The sequence below is a fragment of the Somniosus microcephalus genome, chromosome 4 (assembly GCF_052327205.1).
Source record: "Somniosus microcephalus isolate GS21.2 chromosome 4, FLI_Smic_1.0, whole genome shotgun sequence".
NCBI lineage: Eukaryota > Metazoa > Chordata > Chondrichthyes > Squaliformes > Somniosidae > Somniosus > Somniosus microcephalus.
This window is the reverse complement of record NC_140990.1, coordinates 62,488,732-62,504,848: the sequence shown is the minus strand read 5'-3', so window position 1 is coordinate 62,504,848 and position 16,117 is coordinate 62,488,732. Positions and strand designations below refer to the sequence as shown.

At 50.5% G+C, this 16,117-nt stretch overlaps 1 pseudogene; it reads left to right on the top strand.

Annotated features, from left to right (window-relative positions):
* The window catches only part of LOC147119039 (uncharacterized), a 105,338-nt pseudogene extending 89,472 nt beyond the window's left edge, over positions 1-15,866 (top strand).
* Positions 15,867-16,117: the final 251 nt, after the last annotated feature.

Genomic DNA, 16,117 nt, shown 5'->3' with positions numbered 1-16,117 from the left:
GGCGAGGCGGTTTGTGCGGAATATGCACTTCTCCTTGTTATATGTCAGGTTTAGGAGTTGGGCGGTGCGGAGGAATTTTTCGAGGTTTGCGTCATGGTCCTGCAAGTCACGGCCGCAGATGGTCACATTGTCCAGATATGGGAAAGTGGCCTGCAACGCATTTTGATCTACCATCCGGTCCATCTCCCTTTGGAAGACGGAGACCCCGTTGGTGACGCCAAAGGGAACCCTAAGGAAGTGATAGAGGCGGCCGTTTGCCTCAAAGGCAGTGTACTGGCGGTCCTCAGGGCGGATGGGGAGCTGGTGGTACGCTGATTTCAGGTCAATGGTCGAGAAGACGCGGTACTGCGCGATCTGGTTGACCATATCAGCTATACGGGGGAGTGGGTAGGCGTCCAGCAGGGTGTAGCGATTTATTGTCTGGCTGTAGTCGATGACCAGGCGCTGCTTCTCGCCGGTCTTAACGACCACAACCTGGGCTCGCCAGGGGCTGGTGCTGCCCTCAATAATCCCTTCTTTCAGGAGCCGCTCCACTTCGGTTTTAATGAAAACCCTGTCCCCGGCACTGTATCGCCTGCTCTTTGTGGCGATGGGCTTACAGTTGGGGGTGAGGTTAGCAAACAGTTGGGGGGGGGTGACTCTGAGTGTGGAGAGGTTGCACCTGGTGCGCGGCGGGCAGTTTGGAAGCTGCTGGCTGCGGACTGTGAGTGGGGGTAGGGGTCCACCGTACGCCATCGTAACACTTTTAAGGTGGCACTGAAAATCTAACCCCAGCAGGACGGCAGCGCAGAGGTCAGGCAGGACCAGAAGTTTAAAATGATCGTACACGGTCCCGTCTACTACGAGTGTCACCACGCAGTAGCCGCCGATGTCCGCCGACTGGGACTCGGAGGCCATAGAAATCCGCTGTTGCGCAGGCAGGACTGGGAGAGAGCAACGCCGCACCGTGCCGGGGTGGATGAAGCTCTCTGTGCTCCCAGAGTCAAAAAGGCAGATTGTATCGTGACCATTTACCTTAATGTCCATTGTGGAACTGGCCAGTTGGTGCGGTCTCGCTTGGTCCAGTGTAACGGATGCCAGCGTAGGGGTCGGTGTGTCGCTGCGGGTATCAGATGAGGCGGTGTCGGGGGCCTGCTGCGTCCCGGCTGTCGTCCAAGATGACGGCGTCCATGATCCCCATGTGGCTGGAGGCGTCCAAAATGGCTGCTGTACTGGTGATTCGCACATGGCCGGGGAGGTCCAAGGTGGCGGCCCGCATGGCCCCACACGCGGCGCTGCTGGGGTTCGGGGTGGCTTTGGCCCTGCAGACGCTAGCGCTGTGTCCCTTCTTCCCGCAGCCCGAGCAGATCGCGTTTTTCGCCGGGCAGCGCGCTCTGGGGTGTTTTGCCTGGCCACAGAAGTAGCATTTCTGGCCTTGGGGCACTGCTGTCTGGCCTTGGGACACTGCTGCGGTAGTTGGGCCGTTGTTGGGGTGTGGCTGGGGTGGCACGGCGCTATGAGGCGGTCCTACCGTGTCCCAGGCTGTCATTCCCCGCGGCGTCCACGGTGCAGAGGAGTAGGCATCCATGCCCTGGTAGGCTGCATCCAACGATAGTGCGAGTTCAGAGGCCTTGTTGAGGTCGAGGTCACTCTGCTCCAACAGTCGCTGTCGGGTGTAATTGGATCTGTGGCCCGCTACAAAAGCGTCCCGGATAAGTTCCTCTGTGTACACGGCGGCCTTTACATCCTTACAACCACAGGCCCGGCCAAGCACAGACAGTGCCTGAAGGTATTCCACGGTCGATTCCCCAGGTTGTTGTTTACGACTCCCCAGGAGGTGCCTGGCGTACACTTCGTTCACTGGGCGCGTGTACTGGTCCTTGAGGAGCTTGATAGCGTCCGCGTACGAGGTCGCGTCTTGGATGACCGAGTACACTCGGTGGTTCACTTTGGAGGTCAGGACATCCAGTTTGTCCTCGTCCGATTTGATTGCTTCGGAGGCGGTCAGGAATTTTTCGAAACACTTAAGCCAGTGAGTAAACTTGGTGGATGAGTCCGCCTCCCGATGATCTAAGTCCAGGCATGCTGGTGTGAGGATCTTCTCCATTATAAAAATGTTGTTAATAAAATTGATGCGCTATCAATTACTCATAAAAGACTGAGAGTTAGAAGAGTAACTAAAGGCTTTTATTAACAACAGAATGGAGGTCTGCCTCGCGTGGTCGACCGGTCCATGATACTAAGGGCTGGGGAGCAGTCACCTTTATACTAGGACCTGTGGGAGGAGTCAGCCGAGGCATGTCCAGGCATGTACACAGTGGAATACAAACAGGACAAACAGGAATACAAACAGTGGTTTACCACACTCCGACAGTGCCGCACTCCCTCAGTACTGCATTGGAGTGTCAGCCTAGATTTTTGTGCTCAAGTCTCTGGGTTGGGATTTGAACCCACAACTTTCTGACTCAGAGGCGAGAGTGCTACCAACTGAGTCACAGCTGACACTAAAGAACAAGCAGTTCTGACAAAAGGTCATCGACCTGAAACGTTAACTCTGTTTCTATCTCCACAGATGCTGCCTGACCTGCTGAGTATTTCCAGCATTTTCTGTTTTTATTAAAGAAACGAGGAAGTGATTGCTGACAGGAAGAATGTTGGGTCGTCCTGCGCATGCGCACCTCCCTGGTGGCTGAGGTGAAACACCGACCCGCCCCCACCTGAGCCGCGCACACGTACCAGATGTTGCGGCTCCACATGCGCGCCCGATGTTCCAACCGCGGGGTTTTTTGCGTTGAGCATGTGCGTTGCGGACCGATTGGGACGGGCGATTGTGGAGCAGGCGGGAGAGCGCAGGGGCCATGAACACATGCGCAGGACTGAGAGTCAACAGAGCGCTTTCTGCTGCGCTGAGGCTTGTGCGTATTGCAGCCGCCATTACTGCTGATCCTTTCATCCAACCTGTGCAGCAGCTGGAGCCTGAAAATCAGCTTCACTGCCCCTAGGTTTGGAAAGGGGAAAATTAAACAACAGTTTGCCTCTGATCCTTTTCTGATCTCAATTTACAGGGTTATAGAAGTGGAGCAGTTACAGGCGGGAAGCTCAGACCAAACATCACGTCAAGATCTGACAGAGTCACTTGATTCATCCGGACCTGAATATCATCAGCCTCTGCACATGGAAGGAGAAAGCAGCGATGACAGACCGCACACGTGTTCGGTGTGTGGATGCGGATTCAGCCGATCGCCTGACCTGGCGAGACACGTGCACCGTCACACCGGGGAGAAACCGGGTAAAGGTGGGGACGGCAGGAAGGGATTCAGTCCCCCGTCTGCATTGGAAGTTCAACGGCGCAGTCACACCAGGGACAGTCCGTTCACCTGCTCCGTGTGTGGAAAGGGATTTGTTCGTTCATCCCACCTGCAAACACACCAGCGAGTTCACACTGGGGAGAGACCATTTCAGTGTTCTGACTGTGGGAAGAGCTTTAAAAGCGCCCAGTATCTGAAGGGGCACCAGCTTGTTCACACTGGGGAGAGACCATTTCAGTGTTCTGACTGTGGGAAGAGCTTTAAAAGCGCCCAGTATCTGAAGGAACACCAGCTTGTTCACACTGATCAGAGACCATTTCAGTGTTCTGACTGTGGGAAGAGCTTTAAAAGTGCCCAGTACCTGAAGGGACACCAGCTTGTTCACACTGGGGAGAGACCATTTCAGTGTTCTGACTGTGGGAAGAGCTTTAAAAGCCCTGGGGAACTGAAAAAACACCAGCGAGCTCACACTGATGAGAGACCATTTCAATGTTCTGACTGTGGGAAGAGCTTTAAAAGCCCCGGGGAACTGAAAAAACACCAGCTTGCTCACACTGGGGAGAGACCGCTTCAGTGTCCTGACTGTGGGAAGAGCTTTAAAAGCCCCGGGGAGCTGAAGCGACACCAGCTTGTTCACACTGGGGAGAGACCATTTCAGTGTCCTAACTGTGGGAAGAGCTTTAAAAGCGCCAGGAATCTGAAGGAACACCAGCTTGTTCACACTGATGAGAGACCATTTCAGTGTCCTAACTGTGGGAAGAGCTTTAAAAGCCCCGGGGATCTGAAGGGACACCAGCGAGCTCACACTGATGAGAGACCATTTAACTGTCCTGACTGTGGGAAGAGCTTTAAAAGCCCCGGGCATCTGAAGGGACACCAGCTTGTTCACACTGATGAGAGACCGTTTCAGTGTCCTGACTGTGGGAAGAGCTTTAAAAGCCCCGGGGAACTGAAGCATCACCAGCGAGTTCACACTGATGAGAGGCCGTTTAACTGTCCTGACTGTGGGAAGAGCTTTAAAAGCGCCGGGGATCTGAAGCAACACCAGCTTGTTCACACTGGGGAGAGGCCGTTCACCTGCTCAGTGTGTGGGAAGGAATTCACTCAGTCATCCAACCTGCTGACACACCAGCTTGTTCACACTGACAAGGGATCCTTTAAATGTTCTGACTGTGGGAAGAGCTTTAAAAGTTTGAAGAGCCTTAAGGGACACCAGCGTGTTCACACTGATCATCGAATCTAACAGCATAGAAGGAGGTGATTCGGCCCATCGTGTCTGTGCCGGCTCTTTGAAAAAGCTGTCCAATTTAGTCCCAAACCCCAGCTTTATCCCCAGAACTCTGCAAACTAGTCCTCTTCAAGTACATGTCCAATTACCATTTGAAAGTTCCTGTGGAACCTGATTCCAGCATCCTTTCAGATGGTGCGTTCCATATCTTAACAACCCTCTGTGTGAAAACAATTCTCCTCATTTCCCTCTAGTTTTAGCAACTATTTTAAATCTGTGACCTTTGGTTACCGACCCACTTGCCAGAGTGAACAGTTTCTCCCTACTTGCTGGATCAAAACCCCTCATCATTTTGAACACCTCGATTAGGTCTCCTCTTAACCTTCTCTGCTCTAAGGGGAACAATCCCAGCTTCTCCAATCTCTCCACATAACTGAAGTCCCTCATCCCTGGTACCATCCTGGTCAACCTCCTCTGCACCCTCTCCAAGGCCTTGACATCCATCCTAAAGTGTGGTGCCCAGAATTGTACACAAGACTCCAGCTGAGGCCAAAACCCTGCAGCTGTACAAAACCCTGGTTAGACCACACCTGGAGCACTGTGAGCAGTTCTGGGCACCACACCTTAGGAAGGATATATTGGCCTTGGAGGGAGCGCAGCGTAGGTTTACCAAAATGATACCCGGACTTCAAGGGTTAAGTTATGAGGAGAGATTACACAAATTAGGGTTGTATTCCCTGGAATTTAGAAGGTTAAGGTGTGATCTGATCGAAGTTTTCAGGATATTAAGGGGAACAGATAGGGTAGATAGAGAGAAACTATTTCCGCTGGTTGGGGATTCTAGAACTGGGGACATAGTCTAAAAATTAGAGCCAGACCTTTCAGGAGTGAAATTAGGAAACACTTCTACACACAAAGGGTGGTAGAAGTTTGGAACTCTCTTCCGCAAATGGCAATTGATGCGAGATCAATTGTTAATTTTAAATCTGATATTGATAGGTTTTTGTTACCCAAAGGTATTAAGGGATATGGGCCAAAGGCGGGTGTATGGAGTTAGGTCGCAGATCAGCCATGATCTCATTGAATGGTGGAACAGGCTCGAGGGGTTGAATGGCCTCCTCCTGTTCCTATGTTCCTAACTAGTGATTTGTAAAGGTTTAGTGTAACTTCCTTGTTTTTGTATTCAATGGCCCTATTTACAAAGCCAAGTATCCCATACGCTTTCTGAACCGCCTCACCAACTTGCCGTGGCACTTTCAAGGATTTGCGAATATGGACCCCCAGGTCCCTCTGCTCTTGCACCCCCTCAAAATAGTCCCATTTAGATTATACGGCCTCTCCCTGTTGTTTCTCCCAAAGTGCATCAATTCACACTTATCCTCATTTAATTTCATCTGCCTTGTGTCTGCTCATTTCACAGTCTGTCTCTGTCCTCCTGAAGTCTGCTACTACTATGCTCACTATTTACTACGTTGCCAAGTTTTGTATCATCCGTAAACTTCAAACTTGTACACCTATACCCAAGTCCAGGTCAGTTATATATAACAAAAAAAGCAGTGGTCCTAATCCTGACCCCTGGGGGAACCCACTGCATACTTCCCTCCAGTCAGAAAAACATCCCTCAGCACTGCTCACTGCCCCCTCTCCCTTAGCCAATTATATACCCAAATTACCATCAGCCAGGAGTGGGCCTTTGGCGTAGCAGTAGGATCCCCGCCGCTGGGCCAGACGGTGTAGGGTTTCGAACCCCGCTCCAGACAGTCCTGGCAAGTAGAGTCGGAGCTCCAGCTCTAAATTCTGGGTTGACATCCAGTGGGAGACTTGCGTCCGTGGGTGTGGGTGGCCCCCCCCCTAGTCTGGGTTGTGGGAGCCCGTAAAACCCTCCCGCCACAGGACTAACCACCCTAATGGCTGGTATGAAGATGGTTACGGTCACGGAAGGAGCGTTAACGCGGCCAGATATCCTTCCACCACTTCATACAGTTCCCCAAAGGGAACAGTGTAAAGACACGATCGACGACGACCATCAGCCCTTTAATTCCCTGTGTTCCCTGCAACTCCAGCCCCGCCCCGCTCGCTCCCTATTGGTCGGAAGCTCCCGTCAATCAGGCCGTGGGCCTGGGTCACGTGTCCCTGGGTGATGACGTCACTGAGGCCGCTGGCCCCGGTCACGTGTCGCTGAGGAAGTGTGACCCACTCCGCGAGGCTGAATCCACTCCGTTCGCTTCCCGGGACCCTCGGACTCCCAGGTTTGTGTTTACCGTCATTTACTTCCCTGTCCCTCTCTGCTCGTCCGTCTAGCTAAAAAAACTCGCTTTCCACTGGTAATTCCGATTCTTCAACCATTAACGAGTGTCGCCCCTGAGCATATGCACTAGCAGCTGGTTCTGGGACTCTGCCCCTGAGCATGCGCACTCGCAGCTGGTTCTGGGGCTCTAGGCCCCTGAGCATGCGCACTAGCAGCTGGTCCTGGGACTCTGCCCCTGAGCATGCCCACTAGCAGCTGGTTCTGGGACTCTGGGCCCCTGAGCATGCCCACTAGCAGCTGGTCCTGGGACTCTGCTGCCCCCTGAGCATGCCCACTAGCAGCTGGTCCTGGGACTCTACCCCTGAGCATGCGCACGAGCACCTGGTCCTGAGACTCTGGGCCCCTGAGCATGCGCACTAGCAGCTGGTCCTGGGACTCTGCCCCTGAGCATGCCCACTAGCAGCTGGTCCTGGGACTCTGCCACTGAGCATGCCCACTAGCAGCTGGTCCTGGGACTCTACCCCTGAGCATGCGCACTAGCAGCTGGCCCTGGGACTCTGCCCTGAGCATGCCCACTTGCAGCTGGTCCTGGGACTCTACCCCTGAGCATGCCCACTAGCAGCTGGTCCTGGGACTCTGCCCTGAGCATGCCCACTAGCAGCTGGTCCTGGGACTCTGCTGCCCCCTGAGCATGCCCACTAGCAGCTGGTCTTGGGGCTCTGCCCCTGAGCATGGCCACTAGCAGCTGGTCCTGGGACTCTGCCCCTGAGCATGCCCACTTGCAGCTGGTCCTGGGACTCTACCCCTGAGCATGCCCACTAGCGGCTGGTCCTGGGACTCTGCCCTGAGCATGCCCACTAGCAGCTGGTCCTGGGACTCTGCTGCCCCCTGAGCATGCCCACTAGCAGCTGGTCTTGGGACTCTGCCCCTGAGCATGGCCACTAGCAGCTGGTCCTGGGACTCTGCCCCTGAGCATGCCCACTTGCAGCTGGTCCTGGGACTCTACCCCTGAGCATGCCCACTAGCAGCTGGTCTTGGGACTCTGCCCCCTGAGCATACCCACTAGCAGCTGGTCCTGGGACTCTGCCCCTGAGCATGCCCACTAGCAGCTGGTCCTGGGACTCTGCGGGTTTATAAAGTCGAAGTCGGCCTCAGCCCTGAATGAGATCCAGTGGCCCGCCGGACGGCAGCGGTGAGGCTTTTTCTCGGTGACATGCCCGGGTTACGCGCCTCCATCTTGGTGGAGGAAAGATGGACCGGTTCCACCTGCAGCACGGCGCATGCGCCGCCATCTTCTCTCCTGAGGCGGTCCCTGGGACTGAGGATGACGCGCTTCCGCTAACAATGGGTTGTCAGGTGACTAATGAGAGCGACACCAGGAAACCCGGACAGAGAAACCACAACTGGATCGACACAGCAGAGCCAGCAATCCAGAGCCGGCTTGTATCAGGGCGGGCGCTGGATGCGGAAGTCGCTCCCTGGCCGCCTGTGGAGGTCTTTTTGTTGCTTCAGTTTGAGATCGAGGAGAAGTTGCTGGGTTTAACCCCCAGTACTTCTGAGCCCAGGAGGACCCAACAATTTACAATGTGAGACTGTCAAGGGAGGTGGATCCTGGGGGAGATTAGGTTGTTAAACAGACACTGTCCCTACAATGTAAAAGAGTATTGTTTTAGGAACAAGTATTTCTGTAAAGGCTTTTAATCTATTTTACATACGCAGATTTTTTTATTCATTCTAGAGATGTGGGCGTCGCTGGATGGCCCAACATTTATTACCCATCCCTAGTTGCCTTTGAGAAGGTGGTGGTGAGCCGCCTTCAAGAACCGCTGCAGTCCGTGTGGTGAAGGTGCTCCCACAGTGCTGTTAGGGAGGGTGTTCCAGGATTTTGACCCAGCGACAATGAAGGAACGACGATCTATGTCCAAGTCAGGATGGTGTGTGACTTGCAGATGATGGTGTTCCCATGCACCTGCTGCCCTTTTCCTTCTAGGAGGTAGAAGTCGTGGGACAGGTAGGGTGGCAGGTTCCCTTCCATAAGAACACAAGAATTAGGAGCAGGAGTGGGCCATACGGCCCCTCGAGCCTGCTCCGCCAGTCAATAAGATCATGGCTGATCTTCGACCTCAGCTTGACTTTCCCACCCGATCCCCATATCCCTGAGGGACATTAGTGAACCAGTTGGGATTTTATGACAATCCGGCAGCTTTCATCGTTACTTTTTTTCTAGTACCGGCCCCACAAATTCCCAGATTCATTGAGCTCGATTTCACAACCTGTCTTTGTGTTTTTGTGGGTTCTCTCACGCTCCCTTTTTCTTGTTTTATATTCATTTTACAGGGTATTAGTAGGGCAGGATTTGTAGACAGGATATTTAACTCAAACATCACATCAAGATCTGACAGAGTCACTCTATTCATCAGGACCTGAATATCATCAAACAAAACATGGAAGCAAAAAGCACCGTTCACAGCGGGGAGAAACCGTACACATGTTCTGTGTGTGGATGAGGATTCAGTCGATCCTCTGGCCTGGCGCAACACAAGCGCAGTCACACTGGGGAGAAACCGTGGAAATGTGGGGACTGTGGGAAAGGATTTGATTACCCGTATCAGCTGGAAACTCATCGACGCAGTCACACCGGGGAGAGGCTGTTCATCTGCTCAGTGTGTGGGAATGGAGTCACTCAGTCAAATGACCTGCTGACACACCAGCGAATTCACACTGGGGAGAGGCCGTTCACTTGCTCCGTGTGTGGGAAGGGACTCAGTCATCCCAGCTACTGAGACACCAACTTGTTCACACAAACATGAGACCTTTTGAATGCTCTGAATGTGAGAAAAGCTTTTAAAGCAAAAGGGATCTGCTGACACACCAACGAATTCATTCTGGGGCGAGGCCGTTCACCTGCTCAGTGTGTGGTAATGGATTCACTCAGAACTGCAGCCTGCTGGCACACCAGCGAGTTCATACTAGAGAGAGCCGGTTCACCTGTTCAGTGTGTGGGAAGGGATTCACTCAGAGCTCCATCCTGCTGAGCCACCAGCGCACTCACACTGGGGAGAGGCCGTTCACCTGTTCCGAGCGTGGGAAGGGATTCACTCGGTCATACAACCTGCTGACACACCAGCGAGTTCACAAGTGACTGGGGGGGTTGGATTCTGCTGTTATTGCTGCTGTTAATCACATCCAGGATTGAATCATGTTCATTCTGACAGTTGGGCTCACTCCTGCTGTTGAACTCCACCCCTGACCCTGCTGAAGGTTGTAGGCTCAGGGAGTGGGGCCTCCAGGAGTGGACAGTAAGAAAGCTGGGTTTCGGTATCCTGACAGATATATGGCGAGGAACCAGAGGAATCCTTACTAAGGAAATGACTGGGGTTTCACCGGCCAGCGTAGGTCTAGGGGTGAATGATGCCTGACTCCCTGAACTGTTTTACATTGAACCCAGTTAAGATCAAGAGCAATTCAGTTTACAGGAGAATAGAGAGAAATATCACCCACAATTGAGGGAGACAAAAGCAGCCATTAGAGAAGCTCAGAGATCTTTGGAAAAGAAGATGGTGCTCAATTGTGGTAATAATGGCAAAATCTTTCCCGCTCCGTCAGGAGGCAGAATCCCGTTAAAGATGGTTTCGGGCAGGGGTGGGCAATGATTGGGGCTGGAGGGCCACTTAACAAGTTGTGGTGAGCTGTTGAGGGCCGCACACCAATGTTGCCCCTAAGGTGCACGGCTGCACGGTGGCGCAGCAATGGCGAGGCCCCGCGCAGGCCGCTCACCAGCTCCTGCCACTGGGAGAGAAACCGCGTAGCACATTTAAAGGGACCGCACATGTTGGTGAGAGCAAAGTGTTCAATTGGTGAATCGGAAACAGTCCGACTCTTAGTGTTGAGCATCGCACCACTTCTACCCTCCCAATAATTTATCAACATAAATTCAGATAGTCCTCAGATACTATCTTAAATACACAGAATGTGGTGTAAGATAGTAAAATCTGCCGTTACTAAATGAATGAAATGAGTGATCGACCGATCGATGGATTATATGTTGGACTGAAAGTCCACGTGGTTGTTTGGCCGAGCGGCTCGAGTCTTTTGAAGCACAAGTAGCTCTTTGTGGACACTGTTTCTGCTTCAAAAAACTGAAGGACATCCGAAGTCATTACTGGAGATGGGCACAGCATGCCAGCTCAATAAATGGCACAAAGAATGGTAGGATGTGGGTTTATGCCCATTCTCCCTCACACTGCAAATCCTTAATCTCCACTGGACTGTCGGGAAGAAAGAGGGGGTCAACAGAAAGTGAGCGTGTCCCCACAAGGAAGTACATTTGGAGGGTGAGACCCCACGGGTCACAGTAGAACGGCAGGGTCAGAGCAAGCTGCCCACCTGTTCCCTCAGCTGAGAATGCTTTGGTTGTGTGCAGGGACCTAAAGAGAAAAAAACACAACAAAAAGTAAAAGGCAAAAGAAAACTTCAAAGGATTTGCTTAAAGTAAGAAAATACTATATTTGTAAAATAAATGCAGGTAGTTCTTTGGCTAACCTCTTAGTCAAACGATCATATTCCAATAAGTGATATTGCAGCTTGCTGTTGATGATAATTAGAGATGTACTTTGTAGGTAAATAGTGTGCGAGGTTAGAAAGCAGAAAGCTTCCCATTTGGGGATTCGTGTTGCTGCGGAACTGCTCAGGCTGTTTCCATAGTTATTTTATTGTCCTTTTGGCCATTTTTAGTAGTTGTCCTTCTAGTTCAGATATGCTGGGGGTAATTTGAACCTCCGCCACCTGACGGGATTGAATTTCCTGCCCATTTTAGACCTTCCCTGATTTTGCTCTCCAGTGATTTCAGTCGAAAGTGAAATCGGGCGGGGTGTAAAACAAGCGGCCGATCTGATCGCCTTAGTTTCCCGCCGGGTGCGTGAGGTTAAAATCACCCCCTGCTGTTTCCAAACACAACCCAAGCAAATTTCTCCTGAATAGTTTGGTTCTGATCCTTAATAATGTTCCAGCTACTCATCACCACAATTGCTTTCATTCTGACATTTGGCCTGTGATCTGACAGCAAAGCAGTGATCTCTTCACATGCAGTGAGCCAATGGGAACAAACTGGAGGTCCATTGTGCAGGAAGAAACCCAGACACGCGACGACCTTTTCTCCCACTTGAAGATGTGCATTGCTGAAGAGGATAAGACAGCTTGTAATGTGGAGGACAATCTAGTGTCAGGCAGTGTGCTTGGAGATGTACAAATATTTATCATCATCCAGTCTGGTTCTCCGCATTGAAAACTCTTGGAACATCTTGGATTTGTGAAACATTGAGGTTGATTTTATTGGAAATATCAGATTCAGCTCTGATTTACAATCCTTTATTATCACAATGCTCTTGCCATTGAGATGCATCAGTCAGCTGAATAAGGTAGATTTGATATTTTCAATAAATACAGGGTTCAGTTTCATATTTCCGAATATGATTGGCTTCCCAAGTCCATTAAACACCACAGATCAGATCATTCAGTCAGGCTCATTTTCAAAGAAAGGCTCAATTGCAACTGGTACATGGGCAAGAATGGAATGTCGATCCTTCTCTTGCAGCTCATCGGGGATCTTGGATGTGTTTGAGATTGCTGAGCTTAGACTTCTTGGGGCTGATTTTCATTCTGGGTGGACATCGGGTGAGTGGTGCGATGGTGCTGCCTGTCCAATGTCCTCGGCGAGAGGACCCAGCCATTTTGATGACCGGGCCGCATCGATGCAATATCCAGCTACAACCGCTAAACCAGGGCTGACAGGGAGCTTGCAGATCGGAGGGCGGGGGTGGGTGAAACGGGAAATCTGGCGGCTCCTCCATGGAACAGACCAGACACATTGATGCAGCAAACGGCAAATTCCATTTCCCCGCCTCTGTGGTTGTGACTCCTCTGCTGCCTCAGAGATTATGTAACGAGAAAGGATTAATTAGCAATCTTGTACGGGGCACCTTGAGTCGGAGTGATCATAATATGATCGAATTCTTCATTTAAGATGGAGAATGAAGTAGTCAACTCAGAGATTAGGGTCCTAAATTTAAATAAAGGAACCTACGATGGTCTGAGGCGCGAGTTGGGTAGGATTGATTGGGGAATGTCACTCAAAGGGTTGACAGTGGATAGGCAATGGCAAACATTCAAAGACCGCAGGGATGAACTACAGAATTTGTTCATCCCAGTTTGGCATAAAAATAAAACAAAAAAGGTGACTCAACCGTGGCTAACAAGGGAAATTAGGGATAGCATAAGATCCAAGGAGAAGACATATAAATTGGCCAGAAAAAGCAGTAAACCTGAGGACTGGGAGCAGTTTAGGATTCAACAAAGGAGGACAAAGGGATTAATTAAAGGGAAAATAGAATACGAGAGTAAGCTTGCAGGGAACATAAAAACTGACTGTAAAAGCTTTTATAGATATGTGAAGAGAAAAAGATTGGTGAAGTCAAGCGTAGGTCCCTTGCAGTCAGAATCAGGGGAATTTATAATGGGGAACAAAGAAATGGCAAACCAATTAAATACATAATTTGGTTCTGTGTTCACAAAGGAGGACACAAATAACCTCCCAGAGATGTCGGGGAACATAGGGTCTGATGAAAGGGAGGAACTGAAAGAAATCAGTATTTGTAGGGAAATGGTGTTAGGGAAATTGATGGGATTGAAGGCCGATAAATCCCCAGGGCCTGATAATCTACATCCCAGGGTACTTAAGGAAGTGGCCCTAGAAATAGTTGATGCTTTGCTGATCATCTTCCAGCATTCGATGGAATCTGGAACAGTACCCATGGATTGGAGGGTAGCTAATGTTACCCCACTATTCAAAAAAGGTGGTAGAGAGAAAACGGGGAATTACAGACCGGTAAGCCTGACATTGGTAGTGGGGAAAATGCTAGAGTCCATTATAAAGGACGTAATAGCAGAGCACTTGGAAAACAGTGACAGGATCGGACAAAGTCAACATGGATTTACAAAAGGTAAATCGTGCTTGACTAAACTACTGGAATTTTTTGAGAATGTAACTGGTAAAATAGATAAGGGAGAACCAGTGGATGTGGTGTATTTGGACTTTCAGAAGGCTTTCGATAAGGTCCCGCATAAGAGATTAGCGTGTAAAGTTAAGGCACATGGGATTGGGGGCAAGGTATTGACTTGGATAGAGAACTGGCTGGCAGACAGGAAGCAAAGAGTTGGAATAAACGGGTCTTCTTCTGAGTGGCAGGCAGTGACTAGTGGGGTACCGCAGGGATCGGTCCTTGGGCCCCAGCTATTCACAATATATATTAATGATCTAGACAAGGGAACTAGATGTAATATCTCCAAATTTGCAGACGACACAAAGCTGGGTGGGCGTGTGTACTGTGAGGAAGATGCCGAGAAACTCCAGGATGATTTGGACAGGTTGGGTGATTGGACAAAAGCATGGCAGATGCAATATAACGTGGATAAATGCGAGGTTATCCACTTTGGTGACAAAAACAGGAAGGCAGATTATTATCTGAATGGCAATAGATTGGGAGAAGTGGAAGTGCAACAGGACCTGGGTGTCCTTGTGCACCAATCGCTGAAGGTAAGCATGCAGGTGCAGCAGGCGGTTAAGAAGGCAAATGGCATGTTGGCCTTTGTAGCGAGAGGGTTTGAGTACAGGAACAAGGATGTCTTGCTGCAGTTATACAGGGCCTCGGTGAGACCACATCTTGAGTATTGTGTGCAGTTTTGGTCACCTTATCTGAGGAAGGATGTTCTTGCCATGGAAGGAATGCAGTGAAGATTCACCAGGCTGATACGTGGGATGGCAGGAATGACGTATAAGGAGAGATTGGGTCGATTGGGCTTGTACTCGCTGGAGTTTAGAAGAATGAGAGGGGATCTCATTGAAACTTATAAAATTCTGACAGGACTGGACAGACTAGATGCAGGAAGGATGTTCTCGATGGTCGGGGAGTCCAGAACCAGGGGTCACAGTCTAAGGATATGGGGTAAGCCATTTAGGACAGAAATGAGGAGGAATTTCTTCACCCAGAGAGTGGTGAACCTGTGGAATTCTCTACCACAGAAGCCAGTAGAGGCCAATACATTAAATATATTCAAGAAGGAGTTGGATATATTTCTTAAGGCTAAAGGGATCAAGGGGTATGGGGAGAAAGCAGGGACTGGGTACTGAATTTGGATGATCAGCCATGATTGCATTGAATGGTGGAGCAGGCTCGAGGGGCTGAATGGCCTACTCCTGCTCCTATCTTCTATGTTTCGATGAGACAATGACCCGCCTCCTGACGTTACATAGGCTGGGTCGTGTCCTTCAAACCTGCTTGAGTGTTACGAAGAAATTTAACCCTTTTACACCGATATCATTCTGGTGAATGTAGGCCGCGACCCCTCACCAAGGCCAATATATCCTTCCTGAGGTTCGGTGCCCAGATCTGAACGCAATACTCCAGATGGGTTCTAACCAGAGCTCTGTACAGCTCCCAGCTGCTGAGACACCAGCGAGTTCACACTGGGGAGAGGCCGTTCACCTGCTCTGTGTGTGGGAAGAGATTCACTAGTTGATCCCACCTGCTGAGACACCAGCGAGTTCACAAGTGACTGCAGGGGTTGGATTCTGTTGCTATTGCTGCTGTTAATCACATCCAGGACTGAACCCTGTTCATTCTGACAGTTGGTGTTTGTTTTTGCTGATGTTAATAACCCCGCTGATTGGGCTGGAGTTTACTATTCTGGAATTAAGTCAAATGAATCTGCTTTGTTCCAAACACACTTTGTATCGAGTCCTTGATGTCTCTAAGATAAGAGGAGACTAATTGATGTCCTATTACTGACTGTTCCATTTTGGGCCTTTTCTCCTTTGTTAAAGAAAGACTTGTATTCATACAGCACCTTTCACAACTTCAGGGCATCCCAAAGCGCTTTACAGCCAATGAAGTACTTTTGAAGAGCAGTCACTGTTGTAATGTAGGAAATGCAGCAGCCAATTTGCGCTCAGCAAGGTCCCACAAACAGCAATGTGATAATGACCAGATGATCTGTTTTAGTGATGTTGGTTCAGGGAGAAATGTTGGCCAGGACTCCAGGGTGAACTCCACTGAAATAACATCATGGGATCTTTTACGTCGACTTGAGAGGGCAGATGGGGCCTCGCTTGAACGTCCCGTCCGAAGACAGCACCTCTTTCAGTGCAGCGCTCCCTCAGTACCGCATTGGAGTGTTGGCCGAGATTGTGTTCTCAAGTCTCGAGGTGGAGTTGATCCCAGAACCTCCTGACTCAGAGTCAAGAGAGAGAGAGAGTGTGTTCCCACTGAGTCACGACTAACACCCAATCATTACTCTAGA